The 20,526-nt window shown below is 31.6% G+C and overlaps 1 protein-coding gene across 4 annotated transcripts in view; it reads left to right on the forward strand.

Annotated features, from left to right (window-relative positions):
• Positions 1-4,147: 4,147 nt before the first annotated feature.
• The window catches only part of l(3)mbt (lethal (3) malignant brain tumor), an 89,036-nt gene continuing 72,657 nt past the window's right edge, over positions 4,148-20,526 (forward strand). For 2 of the 4 annotated variants that reach the window (XM_085821221.1, XM_035365314.2), the window contains exon 1: positions 4,148-4,438. The gene's annotated coding sequence lies outside the window, so the exon portion shown is untranslated. The remainder of the gene's footprint in view (positions 4,439-20,526) is intronic. The other 2 variants (XM_085821222.1, XM_035365327.2) reach the window with 1 other exon arrangement.

Raw genomic sequence — 20,526 nt, forward strand, 5'->3', positions numbered from 1 at the left:
TTGTTAAAATATATGTTTAAAAGAAATCTGAAAGCTTTAATATTTTATATTACTGTTAAACTTTTTTTTAACGTTTTGTGTGTTACCTTTATTTATTAAATATCATGTTCTTCGCACTTAAACCATAAAATTCAATTCAACAGCAGTATCGCAAAATAATTTTAAAATGAGCATGTCTTTAGAATTTCCGATACACAGTCTCATGCGCTGGAAATAAAAATGTTCTTTTTTTCCATGTAGTGTTGCTATTCCTCGCTTCGACATCGTTGAGCTTGTTAATAAAAAATTCGTTAAAGTTTTACAAAATTTTAAATATTAGTAAAAGAAATTCGAAATTCAAAATTCGGGCTACCAAGTGCCCATGTTTGGTTGGAGGACTACGTTATTTACAATTGGATGGCTCTAGGTACCGCTTATTTTTCACAATGCAAGAAACATTCATGTATTCATGCAGATTCTTCATTATTTAGTTTCTTTAAATAATACATGGCGATAATATTCGGTGGCAACAGTTTGAAAAGTGAATTGATGCAAAATGTCGTTTTGAAATTAATAGATCTTCTGGGCTAAAAAATTATTTGAAGTTTGGAATCTCGGCAAAATCTAACCGCATTTTTTTCATGGTAGTAAATTTTGTAGGAAATTCACGTAAAAATATTTGAAAAGAGTGATTCATTTCATTTGTAAATATCTATGTTGGTCTTTAATTATTAATTTAGTGCATTTGAAATTAAAAATTAATTTTGTTATAAATTATAACTGTGTCTTTTTTTTTTTTTTTCTAATTGAGACAGTGAATAACTACAAAATTAATTCCTTAAGAATTCCAAAAATTATGAGATGTTTTAAGAGATGATTGCAGACGAAATTTCATTTAATTAATGATTAATAAAATGTTTATTCTTTCTTAAAACTATCTCATTTCTTATAAATGATTGCGGGTAGATGTACAAGAGACGATAATATCTCCTGTGTTATACATCAAAATGCATCCTTAACTCGGTCTGGGAATACTATCAAATACAATAAAATAATTTTTAGCTCAAAGGGCGTTAGCCCAGAAGGGCGATTAATTTCGTTTTGGCGCACGAGACAGTGTATCGGAAATTCTAACGATATGCTCATTTAAAAATTATTTTGCGATATTGCTGTTGAATTGAATTTTATGGTTTAAGTGCAAAGAACATGATATTTAATAAATAAAGGTAACACACAAAACGTTAAAAAAAGTCCCTTTGGGCGTAATGCAAAATCTGAAAACTTCCAGAATTTTTTTTTAATAATGAAGTTTTGAATTTTTATATATATAAAAAATATTTCTTAGATTTCTCATATCATTGCTGTATTGTTACAAATGAAATTTACTTGCAGAATAAGAATGAAATGTTTAAATTCTGTAGATATATGTATAATAAAAGCGCATATTTTTGCATCCGAAAAATAATTACTATCATATCTATAATTAATTATTGGCAAGTGAAAAAAGATATCCAATTCATTTTGATATCTATTTTATATAAGAGAAATGCAAAACTGCTAAGAGCACTTAGAATTATTGAAAATGAGTTCCGTTATTTCTCGTTTAAAACTCATCATCAGTAGAAACTGAAGTAGTATATGGAATGCTTTACATGAAATTATTAGGCTTCTATTATATATTTATGTATCATAAACAGAAAACAACCTTAGAAACCGCTTAAAACCGATACGCAACTGATAAAGCATCAGAACGCAATGCGTCAGGAGGCATCGGGAAAATAGAGAGCTCGCAGAAACGGAGAAGTGAGCTTTCGGACAAAAAGAAAATACGGGTTACCTTATTTGGCGAAAAATCGCCTAAATTATGTATTACATTGTAACTTTTAAATTTAGATATTGGCATGACTAAATTTCTTTTATATTCTTATTTGTTTTGCTTAAAACTTTCGCAAGGCACTTCAAACCAACCATGCAATAAAAATAAGATAGAAGGGAGATTAGTTTACAACGAATCTAGAGTGCATTACATGTCGATTTTGAACAATTATATGGTTCATCCGTGTTATATACATGGTGCATTATAGCTCATAAAATGCTACATTAATTTTGTTATATTTTTTATCGATTGTGCTATTTCACTAATTTGCGTTCAGTAAATGTCTTTTAGAACAAATTTATTTCAATACTGCTTCGAAAAGTGGTAAAGGTAGTCACGCATGCGCAAACAACTGTGAAGATACAGCAAGCATTTAAAGGCTCGTTTGGCGCATTTCCACACTTCTCTAAACGTACACGAGTTAAGGCTACGCCCAAGACTTTTTTTTTTTTTTCCTTCTTTCTGGATGTTTCGAATTTTATTAATAGAGTAAAATTTTCATTAAATGATTTTCCACATGGTTTGATAAACTATGTTGAGATGCAAAAATATTGAAATATTAGTGAAATTTCTCGGCAGTTTCAAAGAGGAGAATATGATATTTTTTTATTATCTAAACATGTTAAGAAAGGAAATAAATAAGTTTCTGCTGTAATATGATTTCTGAATATATTTTCTAACAATATTTCGAAACATTCAATGCGAAGCGTATAGCTGCTATTCCGAATATGCTAAAATTTTGCAGCATTATCATATTTTATTTTTCTGCATCGGAACTTTATTACAATGCTAATCTTAGTATATAAACACATCGTTCGATGAATAGAAATAAAGTTACAGATCTATGTCTGTATATAGGTATATATCGTTTATTAACAGAGAACTCTTTTTCGTACGCTTTGGACATGGAACGCGAAGAATAGCCGAAAGCTATAAATGCATGGCTTATGCAATTTTTTAATCCCTTCATGTTTTAGATAATTTTAGCTCTTAAATAGAAATAAATTCTGAAGTGTTATGCTTCTGCATCATTTTCAGAACTACATTCATTTCATTAATCATTTTCTGCGCTGTTGAAAAGAGGATCTATATTTTTTCTCGTAGTGATCAGCGCCGTAATACCTTGATCCCCTATTTCGCCGCGCGTTTGTAACTGACGTTAGCTGTAACATTTTGCTTCGGTCTGCTGACAGGGAGAAAAAACAACACATGGGCATTTTAAAATTTTATGCTCTTTTTCTTGTATAAATTTAAACACTCATAGCAAAATCCGACATGAAATATTTTCTTCGGTTTTATTGATTCGAAAAAAGTGAAGATATTTAATTGCTTCAATTTAAAGAATTTAATTAATTTTTTTAAAGTTTTTTTCTTCTCCTCAAATGTTTTACTAACATATCAAGCCATTTATTCTAGCTAATTATTCATTATTATTATATATCAAACCTGCTTGAAAGGTCAAGATAAAAACAAATTCCACTTAATATATTTTGAGGTATTTATAAAATTATTTTTCTGTAATTTTCAGCATGTAGCTAAACTATCATAAACAACTATAAAAAATATGTTAGGATAACATTATATAGCAGCGATTTGATAGTATTTATCTTCTATGCCCGTTTTTCCCTTTAAAATGCATTTTTGAAATCTCCCTTCTTCAAAAAAGTATTTTATTAAGAGGTCCTAATATTTTCAAATAAATGTTATATTTATGCTGTCTTTTTCATAACCTAAATTACTCCCTTTACTTAAAATATTAGTCTGAGTATAAATATAGTAATTATCTTGAAATACAGGAGAACCTTTTACAAATAGTGCTTTAATATATATATATATATATATTTTTAACAGTAACTTCTATAAATTTGTAACAGTTTTCTCACAGATATATTTGACTTTAGCAGATAACAAGACTTATAATCATTATGTGAAATTAATTTTAAACCTAGCTTAATTATGTGCATAATCAACCTTAAAATATATAGGGCTACAAATATTAATTGCATTCTTTCAAAGAAAAATTTCACAAAAAATTAATAAATAAATCAAATTTTGCAAGATAAATAGCAATATAAACTCTGTACCAGAAGTAATACTTTTCTGGAATGCCATTACTATCTTAGTAAATTAATTCGCAGTTAAAAGTTTTCTTCGGATATGAAATAAAAATTTAAATGAGGAGTATCGCATTCATTCTTTTGCGAGGCGGGAAACTCTGCGCTAGGACATGAAGCATGATGAGCACAACAGCTTACTGCGCACTAGATATGCGCAGTACTGTGAAAACGCACTTTTGTCGGCAGTCGCTTCTGGTGTGTTATATCGAACTAGTGAAATTTTATAAACAACTAATAAGCTTTTTTAATTAATATAGCTAACGGAGGAAAAAGTTAATGATTTAATCCTGAGTCTTTTATTTGGTATGTTTCATCACAACTGTGATCTTTTCGTCATTTCTTTTACATTTGAAATTGAATTGCGCCAAAGAGCGTGTGGTGAATTTTAATCTTGCTCATTGTAAATCTTGCAATACAGTGTTGAAGTGTTGAAAACTGTTAGCAGTGAACTGCTTTCATATACAAGGTATCTAGAAAAGTAGTTTTTTTGTTTAAAATATTACTTTAATAAATGTATGATTATTTCATATGGTGTTTTATTTTATTATATTTAAATTTTTGTAATAAAAATAAAATGTGTTAAATGAAAGCATGACAACATTTGAACTAATTATCTTTTCCAGAAGAATATATCTTATGATTTATACATCAAATAATAGAAAACGTATTTTCATTAGAAAATAATTAATTTCTAGTTTTATTAAAATACTCTTCTATTTTCCTAAATATAGATATTTTGAAAGTTATGAAATGTTTCTTAGTCCTTTAGTTTAATTAAAAAAAAAATATTTAACACTTTGAACCTTTTTTGAAGTAAAATGTTCTTGTTAAGTTGAAAAGAAGAAAAATATCCCACAAACTACAGAAAATTGCTTCTTTTCCTATTTATGGTACTTAAATACCTTTATGTCCAATTTTATTAATTAACTGCTAACTTTCATTATGAAAATGGATAAAAATTATTAGCAATTTTTAACAGTATGTTTTAAGAAAAAATTTATTTATTTATGATTTAGATATAGTTACATGTTTATGATTATTCTAATTTTCATAAAAGTTACCATATTTTTTTTTTTCTTTCCTTTTTTTAATTGATAATATATAACTTCAAATGTGAATTATAATTATTCAGACATTATATTTTAATTCTTAGAATATTTATTTCAAGTAAGATTATTATTATAAATGTAGCTTTATATTTTTAATATAAATTCAACCAATAATGAATAAAAGAAATGTATTTGTAACTAAAAAATATGTTTTATGATTCAGAATGGATATTTTTTTTATTATTTGTATTGTAAAAATATATTTATATTTCAGTGCACATGCCTATTTTCATGTAAATTTGTAAGTAAGAAAATGTCTTTAATTATATTATGAAGTTTTCTCTTTTTTGAACTTTCATTAAACAGTATACTGTACTGTAGATGAAATTTTTATAATTCAAGTACTGATTTCTAATTAATTTAATGCTGTAGAATAGTTTTGAAATTTCTTTTTAACTAATTAAAAACAGGAAAAGTTGTGCAGAGGTTAATAAACATATATTTTTATTCTTATTTTTATGAAAATGTGTAGATTAGAATATTCTAAAATAAGAAAATATTTGCAACAAGTATATTTAACTCTTCACAAGTTTTCAAATTTTTCATGGTCTTGAATATCAATAATAAAATTATAATGTAATTATTCATAAAAATTATTAATTATTTTTCCTCGCAGTGAAGTGCATCCCACATTAATAAAATTAGGCAAAAATTCAACCTTAGATTAGGAAGGATTTGTTAGAAGGTGTCAGGCAATTATGTCACCCCCCTTTTTTTAGTAGGTAAAAGTATCCTCTTCTTCAAGGAGAAAAAGTGTATAATGGAACACACACACATATATATATTGCATATATATATTACATATATATATTGTATATATGCAGGGCTGTGGAGTTGGAGACGGACAGATTTTGGGGTTAAAGGAGGTGGAGCTGGAGTCGCTAAAAACAGGTTGACTCTGGCTCCAGTTTTTGCTGGACAGTTGGAATTTGAAATGAAGTTAAATTGAATTGAAAAAAATTAATGACAAGCTGAGTTATTATTTTTATTTATAAACTGTATACATTAATAAATAGTTATTTTATATTTTACTGACATAAGTAAATATAAGGAGGGATGTGATATTTGCCATTAGCAATTAAACTGATTCATTTAGTTACAAATCTCGTTGGTAAATTTAGGTAAGCAGCAGTAACAGCAAGAACTTCTAAAATTGATGCCATTCTTAAGAAGAGAGCAGGAAAAGGAGCAATTATTGATCAAGCGACGCGATAAGGAAGTACATATTTGAGGATAAAGAGTTACTTATAAACTTTTTTAGAAGAAGTAGACAATCCTAATGTTTCTCTAACAGAAAGAATGTAAAATGATCTTGCAGAATTGGAAACTCTTCTTTCTACACCGTACATAGCCACAAAAAAGCTGCAATCTTAAGAATTGACAGGAGGCGAGAATGGAAGAATGGGATGTTTGTTCTTTCTGAAATGGAGGGTTTATTGCAGAAGGAATCATTTCTTCAATAAAGAAAAGAGAAACTAGTTTGCTAAGACAATGAGATCTCGCTGGGTTCAATATATGTAGAATCGAAACACCGAATTTTCATGGATGACGAACAAATTAAAAAGGCAAAGAAAGTCATCTATGAACTTTCATTAACAATGAAATTATTCTTAGAACAATTGGAGAATTCGAATCAGGACAATCAAACTGCAGACACTGTAATTGAGTCTCTATCATCCTCTTCTAGTGATGAATTAGATTTTAAGAAATATTTTTGGATAATAGTGGAAAGGCTAAGGCAAAGCGAATGAAAATAAAAAAACCAAGAGCCTTTAGATATAAAAATGAAAAAATACAAACAAGATTTCTACACGGCCTTTGAAGAAATAGAGGAATATGATTGCGCCTGCAAGACACCTCTTTTAGAACTTATAAAAGTCTATCCTGAAAAGTTAAAAGAAGTAGCCCTACAGTAACAGTTCTCCCTCCTACTCAAGTTAGTGTGAAAAGACTCTTCTCAGTTCTGAAGTTTATCAAATCGGGTCTATGGGCCTCCAACAAAGAAGAACTTACCGAAGCTATACTGTTTCTTAGAAATAACTAATGCAAATTAATATAAATAATTTGCTATGCCATCAATTTTTTTTTTTTTTTTTTTCTGTAGCATCAATGACTTCTTTTATATTAAAAAAATAAGCTGTAACCCATGCCTGTATGTTTACATATGAGGGAGTTGGAGTCGGTCATTTACCCTACCGACTCCACAGCCCTGTATATATATGTATGTGTTCTACCAATTTCATACAAATTCTGCTACGTTAAATTGTGTTAAATGTGATGAATAATAAGGATTTCTTTTTGATAAAATATGCAAATAAATTTCAGTATTTTGTTTAAATGGTAATTGATCTTGTTTAAATTACTTTTGAAGTATTTCTGTACTACAAATCACAATTAATTTGCAGTCCGAAGGTCATATTTGACTATAATAAAGAAAAACAATAAATAAATAACAATATTATATGTTAATTAATATAGAATTTTCAATTATATGTTTTATACTGCATAGACAGATTTCATCTTTTTCAAAGTAATAACTTTTTTCCTTAACTTTGATGGATATTTTTAATTTTTTTCTTTGGTTTTGGCAATAATATAAAAATCTATTGTATTTAAAAATATACAAACTAGCAGTTAATGGGTAATATTTAACCCGCGAGCACACGCAACGGGTATACCCATGTGCATTTTTCTTTTTGTATATTTCTCACCCATTCTTTCATAACAGGACGAAACTTGGTGTAGCTGAGTTCAAGGTCACATACCTTAATGGAGGAAATTCCTGAGGTGACAGGTGCAACAGTTTTTTAGGAACAGCATTGTTCAGGCATGTCTTTGCCGCACGTGTACTCGCGTTTCTCAGTGAGTCGCTTCGCACTTCTTGTTTTCAAGCTTTTAGTATAGGTTTTTCTTGAGTTGTAAGCATGGCGCCGTATATTCCTTACGATGAAGAGATGAAAAGATTGAGAAATCTTCTTGAAACAGTTTCTTCTGATGAGGATTCATTTAGTGAAGACGATGAAGATGTTGATGACGAAGAATATAACAGTAATCATGATTCATCCATAGAGAGTAGTGATTCAGATACAGAAACAGAAAATGAAACTGGAATGTAGCAATGAATTTTATGTTGGAAAAAATGGAGTAAAATGGAACAAAAATAAATTCCGGACTAATGTTAGAATTGGCGCCAAAAATATTATAACTAAACTCCCTGGAAATACGAAGTATTCTAAAGACGTCTCAACACCTTTAGATTCCTGGTCACTGCTTATCGATGAAGCTATATTAAAACATGTCGTCGACAATACAAATATTTATATTGATTCAGTACGTGGAAATTTCACTCGTGAACGGGATGCGAAATCAACAAATGAATTGGAAATCAAAGCTTTAATTGGATTGCTGTATTTATGTGGAGTTTATAAATCATCCCATGTGAACGTAAGGAGATTTGTAGGCAACAGACGGAACGGGAATGGACATATTTCGGGAAACAATGTCAGTGAACTGATTCCTCTTTCTTTTACTATGCCTCCGTTTTGATGACATTACAGATCATCCCAGTAGAAGAGACGTTGATAAATTAGCTCCGATCAGAGAATTTTTTGGAAATTTTGTCACAAATTGCCAAAAGGCTGATACTGTAGGAGAATATGTGACCATTGATGAGAAGTTGGAATCATTCAGAGGTCGTTGTTCCTTCAAACAATATATGCCCAACAAGCCAGCAAAGTATGGCATAAAAATATTTGCTCTTGTAGACGCAAGGGTATTTTATACCTAGAGTATGGAAATTTATGTTGATAAACAACCAGATGGGCCATTTCAAGTTGAAAATGGTGCAAGCGAAGTCGTCAAACGTTTAATAAGGCCCTTATACAACTCTGGTCAAAATTTAACAGTTGATAATTGGTATATGGGATATGAATTATCTCAAGATCTCCTAAAGAAAAAAATTACGATAGTAGGTACAATGCATAAAAATAAGAGATAAATCCCACCTGAGTTTCTGGCAAAGGAAAGAGAAGTATATTCTTCAATTTTTGGTTTTCAGAAAGAAGCAACGCTTGTATCTTATGTGCCAAAAAAAAAAAAAAAAAAAAAAAAAAAAATTAAAAAAAAAATAAGAGTGTGATCCTGTTATTCACAATGCATTCCGGCGATCAAATCGATGAATCTACTAGGGAATCTAAAAAGCCTGAAATCATTACATTCTATAACATGACGAGATGGCAGCTGCGTATTCTACAGCAAGAGTAGCACGTCGATGGCTTATGGTGATTTTCTTTTCAGAGTTAAACGTGGCTGCCATTAATGCAGGAATAATTCTACTATCAAAGAAGGAACCACCAACGGAATACCTTACCAGGCATACTTTTCTCAAAGCCTTAGGGATGCAGCTAATAGAAAGTGTTCAAAATGAACGACGACGAGCATCTGTAGTTCCTGATTCTAGACAAACACTGACCACCGATAAACATGTTAACAATGAACCACCCCCCCAAAAAAAACCTAAAATTACTTACAAGAGGTGTACAGATAGAAAGACTAGATTCATTTGTGAAAATTGTAGCAAAAGTATATGTATGGAACATATGACCTCATTTTGTAAACAATGTTCAAAAAATTGTAAGTAAATAATTTTACCTCCCCTTATTCTTTCATATTTTGTCTAAAATGAAGTATTAACTTGGTTTTACATTTTAATTTCATTTAAAAACTGATTAATTTTATTCGGCAAATTTTGATTACAAACTTTTTATTCGGGTATGACATACCCGGCTCGTGTTTGTCAGATCGGTGCGTGTGCTCGCGGGTTAAGAAAAAATGTTATTTGTATGTGCTCTTAAGTTTTATATTTTTAGGTTTTTATCTTCTTGATCTATCTCTCTTTATAAATCTACCTAAATCATTGCTTTCTTTCACTTTCGCCATTTGGCCTCAACTACTGAGAGTTTTTGTTAATCAATCCAAATTTTCATAGGCAGTTCGCTTTGGTAGAAAAATAAGAAGGCGTATCTTGTGTACACCTATCGCCCGGAGGCGTTAATAGTACATGACCGAAGTCTGGCGATTCAGGTTGTAGAAAAGGGGCAGGTAGATTGTTGCATAGCAGAGATCTAAGTCCTAAAAAAGAGTTCAAAAGTAAAACACAGGGTAAAACCTGGGAATTTCAAAGTACCTTAATAATCTTAATTATTTATTTAAAAATTATATTGTTTGCTGAGCTGAAACAATTATACGTGATTTACTTTAATGGTGGAAACCAGGGGTGGCCATGGTGTGACTTTCATGGCAAATGGTGTGGCATTTATGCAGATAAAATATATGTATGGAGTATGGTAACTTAAAACTAATGTGTAAAATAAAGTAAGCAAAATGTAATTGAATAATTTCTTAGAATCAGATGTTTCTTTCTGTCTGAAACTTTCACTACTTTTAAAATGACGTAAATATGGACTTGTGGCTTTCAGAAAATCTAGTTGTGGATCTCGAGCTTTCCTGAATTCCAAAATGTTCCTGTTACTGACATGAAGTTTGGCCACCTCTGATAGGAGAGGTAGTAAAATAGCCAAAGTGTATCCAGTTCTATATTTTTTGAAATAGTTGCTGGAATTGGTAAAATTGCTTTGTAAATATATAGGCGAGGAAAGTGAGAAAAGAAATCAAGTGCATGCATGTCCATAAAATAATGTCAAGTATATTTTTGTAGCTGATGTTTCGTGTGAGAGGATGTTCAAAATATTTTAATGGGAAGTAAAGTTAAAACGTTATTGCAATGTAGTTTTTTTTTTTTCTTAAGGAGGGGGAAAGAAAAAAAAAAGCACAGCTCATGTACCGTATATACCCGCGTATAAGTCGAGATATATTGGAAAAAAAAAAGACTTCAAAGTGGGGGGGGGGGGTCGACTTATACGCGGGGCCATAAAAAATTAAAAGAATCGGAAGTTCAAAAATTTCTTTATATAATGCAGTTGTTTTCTTACCGCACTCAAATTGGACGACTTATCAAATAAGTCACTTACTTGAAGTAATTTCATGACTTAAATTATGTGACGAACTAATCATAGAGTTTCATACTTTAACTAGAGTAAGTTTCGATTAAACCAACAGGGAATGGACGCAACATTAAAAAGCTCGATATTACATTAATTGCTCAGTGGGTTAAAGATGCTTGGAACAAAATACCCTCTGAAATGATTATAAAATCATTTTAAAAATGTTGTATTAGCAACGAACTAGACGACACGGAAGATGATGCTGATTTTGAAAGTGAAAATGACGACGAAGGCTCTAGTAGTGATTGTAACAATACAGAGTTCGAGACTGAAAATATGTATGATGACTAGCCAATGACGACAGAAGAGTTCTATGAAATGTTTGGCGAATCTGACCATGAATCAGACATTGAAGGATTTTGATTTTGTTTATTTACCGAGGTATTTTTTATCGTATATTTACTTTTTTTTTCTCATATGATTTTGAATAAATGTAGTACTTAGAAAAAAAATTTCGAAGTTTCTCGATCGATTTCGGAAGTGGGGGGTCGACTTATACGCGGGTTTCTTATTTTCTACGAATTTTTTATGTCGAAGTGGGGGGGGTCGACTTATACGCGGGTATATATGGTAATTTTTTATTAAGGATTTCCTTTTTAAGAAGGATTAAGGATTTAAAAAGAAAGAAAATTAGACACGTCTCATGGATTAAATCTCAGGGAAAACCTTAAAATGGTCTCCAGTCTCGGATCACAGCAGTGGCTCCAAGCTTAAATTGCACGCAGGCTGCATTCTCAATCGGATAACAGCTGATGGCCTGGAATTTTCTTTGCAAAATAAAAAGTTTTTTCTAAATAAAATGAAATTTTAAACTCAATTTAATAATAATGATGAAAAGAAATTCAAGTTAATATGCATATTTTCTGTCTGTAATCTAAATTTTGGTAGGCCAGACTTGTAAGACCTTAAGCTATTTGAGATATGGGGTCCTTTATAAGTCCAGATATTTATTGTATGTCAGTGCCAAATATGATTTTTATACTTAGAGGGTTTTTTGAAGCTATAACTTGTGTAGCTTATATGTAAATCCTGCACTTAACTTCAGTGACAGTTAATTAGACTGACATTTCAGACTGACATTTATTTCAATTAATTCTAATGCATTGCACTGCTCTTCACATAATGAAGCATTATATGAATGCTTTATGAATAAAATGACAATCTTGGCAAAACTGCCTTTTTTTCTTCAAAATGCATTGAATTTTTTTCATTGATACACAGAAGCATCACAGGGATCAGCTGAACATGACAAGACAGCCATGTTAAGCTGATATATATAAATAAGTTAAAATATATACATATCTAAAATTGTTAGGTATATGTAAGATATAATAAAATATGATCGCTTTGCTAAGAAATGACTGGTGACCTTAAAATTGACTATTCTAGATTTTTTGTTCTCACCTTAAGTTCATCCCTTCTCCTAAATTCAATATCTTTCCATATTACATTGCTTGAAAAGGGAACTAAAAACCTAAAGTAAACCAATCGCAGCTTAGCTTACATATACACCTCCGTAGTATAAATACTGCATCGCAAACAAATACACCTTCCTTTTCCTGACTTCTGCCATGCAAAAAACTCTGCACCACTTATGCTTTCCTGTCTAAGATGCTTACGTCCTACTTTTAAAACCAATGTACATAAAAAATATTATATTCAGTTATGATTGAAAAGTAATTTGTGTGCAAAAGAGATAATTTGAAATGTGTAAAAATAAAGATGATAATTCTTAAAAATTAAGTTTTGTTACTTTCGTCTGTATGCTTTCATCCTCAGCCATGATGACTACACTGTAAAATATATTTATATATATATGCATATATATTAAAATTTTTATATAAAAACTCTTTAATATCTTTATGAAAAAAAATACATCATAATATAAAATGAATTATGCCAAAAACTATAAATTAAGTGATAAAAAATGAACATAAGCAGAGTTTTAGCCAAGAATAATTTCGAAAATTTTTATAGGAGTAAAACAAATTGTAAATAGAGTAAATAAAGATTTATTCAAACATTCTGTACAGTTAATAGATTTAAAACTATCTTATTACAAATTGCCACTGTCACATTATTATAATATTGCAGATGATAAAGATTTAAACCATTGCAGGTTATCATTGTAGCATTACAGAAAATAAAGATTTTGAACAGTCTTTACTATTCGATTAATAATTTGTTGTAAATTATTCTTTCTTTTATGTTTATTGATGTTTAAGTTTTATTTTGTGTTTGGCTTTATCACATAATTTTAAGAAATTATTACTGCTAGCTGTGTAATTTATTTTATATTATTTTGTACTTTTGTTTTATGAGGATGTTAAAAAGTTCACATTTTAAATGAAAACTTTTTAATTTTAATATTTTAATTAATGTTTACTTTGAATATTTTAATTAATTTTGCTGCATAAATTAGCCATTTCCTTTGAATTTTACATAAAAGATTCTACTTCCATGTATGTGTGTTTAACATTTACTATCTATCTTTCATAGCTTACTTTAATAATTATTTAAGTAAAACTTAACTGAATTGTTGTTTGTTTCAATATGCATTTCAAGGGAGATGATCATGGAGGCTCGAAGAGGGATTCTATTCTTTTAAAAGAGGATTTAGATTTTTAGCTTTCTTTGGCTTTCGTACCTAATAAACCTAAATTCCATAGAAAGCAGGAAATTGATGTAGAAACTAGTCTGAAATTATCATTTGCATTAGATGTGTATTTGTGTTTGAAGTGGGTTAGGTTATTTGAATATGGCAAGCACATAAAGACTATTTGCTTTTTGGTAGGGATGCCTTTGTAAAGGACTTTCTAAAGTAAACTGGCTCATATTTATGTTACAATGCGGAAAACCATGAAAATTAACCATGTAGGTAACTTGTTTGCCTTGGTTTAAACACAGGTCAAACTAGCAGTATTTAGTGGTCTTTAATAACTTAGCCCTTAGTGGGGCTATATTACATATACTATGATTATGTTATTGAAATAAAATGCTAATTAAAGTGTAAACATTTTCTTTTTGAAAAAACAAGCAAGTGAAAAAAAATCTTTCTGATAAGTGCTAAGTACATTTTACAGGGTCACCTGGTATTCTTATTTTATTTCGTACATTACATCTGAAGCAATTTTTTAGGGGTTGAATAATTTCTTTCATCAGATCACTTTTCAAATAAAGAGATACAATGTCCTCAGTTAACTGAAGAAGTAATGCTTTTGTCAAGTTAAAAAAAAAAAAAAAAAGGAAAGTTATGCAAAACAACAAATGAAATTAGAACAACAAAGAATGTTGCTTTGGAAACCAAATGACCTAAAAAATAAATAATTCAAATGTCCATTGTCAGAAGAAAAAGATCTGACATTGCAGGGGAATAAGCTGTTTCGGCAGTACTTAGATCTGAACCATTTAAAGATTTAAAAGGTAGATTTAGAGGGCTGTGCAAATCACCCTCAAAAGTTTAGCTGAAGTTGTGGCTCTGCTTCATAAATCAATCTTTTTATTAACACTTGATATATTTGTACAACTCATGATGATGTGTATCACATAAGAAAATGTAATGTTTCAAACTTCAAGTGCGTGTATATACACCGAAGAGCCAAAACATTATGACCAACTATCAATAGCACGTTGCGGGACCTTTGGCCTGTAAAACAGCTGCAACTCGCCTTGGCATGGATGCCACAAGTTCTTGGTAGATGACAGGAGACAAATTGTACCAAATGTCTAAGCAGCAGTCACATGAAAGTCGAGATATTCAGACATGCTGGTGTTTGGGCTCTGAGCTGTTGCTCCATGATATCACAAATGTGCTCCATTGGGTTAAGATCTGGTGAGTTAGGTCAATTGGAATTCATCCTTGAGCTTCTCAAACCACTTCAACACTACTCGAGCCTTGTGACATGCGGCGTTGTCCTACTGGAAGATTCAATTTCCAGTTGGTAAGACAGATGCCACGTAAGGTTGCAAATGATCCCTAGTTATGGTCAAATAGTCTTAAATTTTTCATAATCTGTTCTACCACAACTAAGGGTCTCAGAGCCACCCATAAGAACATCACCAAAAGCATAATACTGCTACCATCTGCCTGTGTATGACTGCACAGGAGGGAAGCAACTGTTCGCTTGGAAGACAGCGTACTCTGACACAACTATCGACACGATGAATGAGAAATCGTGATTCATTCGACCAAGCACTGTTTACCACTTATCCGTGGTCCATTCTTGATGTTCTTGTGCCTACTGTAGGCATAGTTGACAATGACACTTGGTCAACAGAGGTACACGAGTGGGATGTCTGCTCTGCAGTCCAGTATCCAACAGTGTCCGCTGAACAATGTGTTCCAAAATACTTGCACTTATACTTGTGTTGTATTGTCAACTGAGCCACTGTCTGGCACTAATTTTGCTGTACTAAGCAGGATAGTCTCTAACATCCGTTTTTTTTTTTTTGATGATGCATGGAAGTGGCATCTACTGCTGGTTTCATTGTTATTTGTCTGTTTTGCATAAACACTAACAACAGCAGATCGTGAACAACCTACCAGTCTTGCAGTTTCAGAGATACTCATTCCGTGTCTGTACAAACAAAATGTATTGTTTTTAACACAGTTACACAATTCTTATTATAGCCATGCATAAACAACATATCTCTGGTATGCTATGAGAGGTTCAAAGTTATGTTGAGAAATGAGAGACTTGCATTGAATAACATCAGCATAAAGATGAGCAAAGTGATGAGTACTCTTATGTTATTAAAATTCACTGGAATTATCAACTCTGTCCTGCAATTTCAGCATGTCTCTGAGAATTGGAAAACTGCAATACTGAAACCTGGAATTGCGCTAGTCTTGAAACCTGTGAAGGAGTCACATGATCAGTCATCTTATCGGCCTATAAGCTTGCTCTTCTCACTCAGCAAAATCACTGTCAGATAGCATTCTAAGTCACATGGAAGAAACGAAAATTCTCAGCAACATGCATTTCGGCAGAAACGCTCAACCAACTATCAGTTTTTTTAAAGATGTAATGGAATTTATCTCCGCGCATAAGGACTTCAAAATCATTAAATCACTAGTGCATTGTTTCTTAACATTTCAAAGCCTTTGAATATGTATGGCTTTTGGCTGCTCAACAAACTAATCACCTGGAGTTTTCCAGGTTACATCATACACATCATAATTTCAATCTTAGTACATATACTTTGCCGTTAGCTACACACCAGCAAATACTTGCAGCTGTCCCCCATGGCATTTAATTCACCTAATATTTTTTCTGTTTTATGCAAACAACATCCCACATAACATGAGTACAGTCAAAAGTCGTTAACCCATAATCCGGACCTCAAAGCTACAAACTTTCTGCGCATGCGTCGCGTTGACACATGCGCATAAGACTTTTACGGCTGCGAATATGCGCATGCGCATAATACATTTACGCATGCGCGTTTAATGTATAATGGACGGTATAAGCTAAGCTAAATTTATCTAATTCAGTTAATGTTGCAGATTGCATTGTTCCTTAATCTTCAAATTGGATCCGGCTTATTATTTTTTGCAGACTGTTAGAGCAATTTTATAAAAGTAAGCTTGAACTTACAATTATGTCAAATAGAATTTCCGATATATATTTACTAATATGTAAAGGATCTACAAAGCGAAAGTATGTTTCGAAGTCCATTAAACAAAAAGTGGAATTGCTGCAAAAACTGGATAAAGGCATAATCCTTTGTTTATCTAACTATTCCGAAATCTGTTTATCAATTTCACGCTGCTCTGCGGCAGGGAGGGGGGGGGACGCCGCACAATGAATTGGAAGTTAATCTGTCAGCACTATCCTTATCTTCAGGGCAGATGTTTTTATTTTATTTGGCTTATAATTCCTTACTAAATGTAGTATTTCATCTCGATGCATTCCGTCTTTGATGTGATTTAAATGAAATTCCTCATCATTATAATTCACTTCCGATAGTGAAGAAAGTGACACGGAGGTTATTGAAAACGAAAAAATTACGATTGACAAATTAGTCGGTATTCTCGACACAGCAATTATAGGACTTGAACAGTGGAACTTTGTAACTGAAGAAGAAATTATGTCTGTTTATAGAATTAATGAGAAAGTATTATTACATAAAATGAAGCAACTGAAATAACTTACATTGAAAGAAATGTTTAATAAAGTAAACAAATAAATATTAAGCTTTTTTTTTTTTTTGTAAATTTTTATACCCTTTAGATCATAATTGTTCTTTATTTCATAAATTACGGTTTCATATTTTTAATTTTATAATTTCTGCATGCCATCTTACCAGATTTAAACTGATGATCTATAATCCGGAAAAATCGATAATCCGGAATCGCCGAAGTCCTGACGAGTCCGGATTAACGACTTTTGACTGTACAACACTAGCAATGTAGGCTCATGACCTAGCGATCATGACTCAAAGTGCATCTCTTATGTTCAATCATTCAGTCATTACAAAAACGCGTACAAGCACTAGAGTCCGGGCTTCAGAATTTGAAAATTGCCTTCAGTGTGGTTGTTTTATTTTTTTTTAAAAGAAGAAGTTTAAGTTGTTCTATTTTTTTTTAAAGGAACCTGGATCTGAATATTACTATGTACTATAATGCAGTTATCCCATGAGTCAAACATTTTAGCATTATTTTAGATCAAATATTCAAAGGGAACCTCACATTATGCATGTGACTTCCAAGTTCTGGGCTACAAAAGATGAATTATTTCCTTTAATTTACCAGAACTCAGTCTTTGAGCTCAGAAATGATTTAATGTAATGTTTAAAATCAGGCAAAAAACACTTGGTTTGAAATAAAATTCTCTTAATTTCAAGGGAAATCAGAAGCAAGTCTCTTTTTTTAGATTATTTTTGCCTACGAAGGGGGGATGCCTGCTGTTGAGGAAGAGGCACCTGTGTCTGATTGCGTTCAAAACTGATAGTTTTATTTAACCACTTGCTCTAAAAAGATGTGCCACGCATGTCGAGATGCTTTTGTCTCAAACCGTCAAAAATGGAAATAACGTGGTGCTTACGTCGCCTAACAACGAGATGGTAATTTCTTAAGGTACAGTTCTGGATTGCACTCGCAGACACGGAGCGACATAAATGAGACACTTTACCGCTTGTTATATTGTAGCACACGGCACCGCAACCGTGAAGTTTAGTCGTAGTGCAAGTGGTTAAGTCTACGCCAAACTGTTACTTTTCTGCCTAATTTTAAAAGTTCTGCATTGTTAAATTATCATTTTTCCTATCTCATAATTCTTAAATATATTTTTAAATTTTCTTTTGGCTTTTAGGATTGTTGAGTATATATATATAACAATTTTCTCTTCTTTAAAGTAAAAAAATTAAGCGCAGAAATGTAAATGTTTGTATTGGGCCTTCCGAAAGTTCTGCGGTTTTCCAAATTAAAGTTTATTTTCATCCAATTACTTTGTTACTGTCTGATCGAAGCAAATGTTTCAATGTTCTCTTTTCTGCTCATGTCGCATAGTTCTAATATGTGCCATGGTATAATTTTGTTTCAGGGCACTACTAAGAATGGAGAGCATCAAAAAACATTTTCATCATATTATACTGTTTTATTTTAGAAAAGGAAAAAATATGCTAGTCTGACTGCTGGCAACATTTGTACTATGTACAGAAAAATACTGTTTCTAATGACACAGTTTGAAGGTGGTATAAGAAGATTAAACATGGAAATTTCATCTGTAAAATGATCGTCTTTTATAAACAAGGACCTATTAACCCTCTGACCAACATATAGTTTCACTATGAAAGCCCACATTTCTCAAAACTGGCATTAGAAAGAGGTATTTTCTTGATTATAATGCCAAAATGCCCCTGATATTTTATACCTCAGTTTATGTACTTTTGATATAGTGCCTTAGTTCTTGGTCATATATCAGAATGCATGTATATATACTTTCTTAAAGCCATCACAAAAAATGTTGTAGGCCTTTGCCATTCAATAAACCTATTCTTGATAACAATTACAAATGAGTAGTCACTGCAGTGGTTTCACAACTCATCCATGTCAAGTTGTTAACATGGAATGTTCCGGATGGTCTTTCTCAGGAACTGTACTATCAGACACATGTGGAGATTCCATCGATCTGAGTAGAAGGTGACATATATTTCACAAGATAGATGAGTTGGTGACCTGTTTGTTTCATCTGAAAGTGATATCTTGCTAACCAGAATTCTCTGTTCATTGCTTCAAAGGGGTAGGTTCTTTGGTGAGGCTGAAGAAGTTTGCCATTCATCCTGCATATGTGAGCAACAATAATACTTTTGTGTAGGTAAACTTCACAAATATTTTGCCTGTAGGCCATTTTATTCATTTCAAGACAGGATTAATTATTGCGACAAAGGCTTTCTTGCTGTATACTTTTAAGTAATATCAATTCAGCTTATTGTATTTCCTTTGCAGTCAATTATTGTCAGTACCATTCTATGTTAGGCTTCTGCACATTTACTCTGAAATGTTTCATCCAGGCAAAAATTGTATCTTTAAGTAGGAATAAACCTGGATATCTCTTCTGTGCTCATCGTGGCTGTCTTCCTTCTCTCTTGATTCAAACTTACTTCATCTGCTATGATTTGAGATATTGGTCATTCTTCTAGTGCAGATTTTAGCCATTTTATACATTGCAACCATCTTGTTTCAGTAAGATATCAAACAGAACTTCCTCTAGATGGAATATCTGCTGAATTAAGGTTTCTCAACATGGGGTGCCAGTGATCAGGGTGAGACAACTCTCTTATTTCTTGTACCCTATGAATGTTTATTTCTTTTGATCTAACTTGAGGCATTCCTAGAATTAGTCCAGTATTGGATTTTGAAAGTCTGGTCTTTTGAGATTGTTCTTAACAGTAACTAAATGAGCAGCAGTCAGATGCCCTAGGAGCTCCAGCATGAGAATTGTGATTGTCGGTAATAGAGTTATTCTATTTTTAATTCTAACAAATTTGCAAGTCATGGACTCTTCAGTTTCTGTTAGCATAAAAGTGCAGGTTGCATAAGCACTCTTGTTTGCATCAACAAATGTATGTAAATTGCTGTATATTATGAGAAAAGTTCTCTTTATCGTACATCTGGGAATGCAAAGGTCTTTCAGAAATGTTATCTTGAGTTTGTCAGTTCAAAAACTACTTCATTCCATGGTAATGTAATTCTTCATCCCATGGTATTTTTTGTCAACATACTTTTAATAGCAATTTTGGCAGCATGATCATACAGTTTCTAAAGGGCCATAAATTTTTTGCACTATAGCTGAAATTTTTTTTTTTTTTTTTTGGAACTGGATGATCTACAGTTTGACAATAAGTGGAACTGAAAAACAATGCATCCATTGTTAGATCCT

The sequence above is a fragment of the Stegodyphus dumicola genome, chromosome 7 (assembly GCF_044657685.1).
Source record: "Stegodyphus dumicola isolate Sdum_Otavi_A_Nest chromosome 7, ASM4465768v1".
NCBI classification, from domain to species: domain Eukaryota; kingdom Metazoa; phylum Arthropoda; class Arachnida; order Araneae; family Eresidae; genus Stegodyphus; species Stegodyphus dumicola.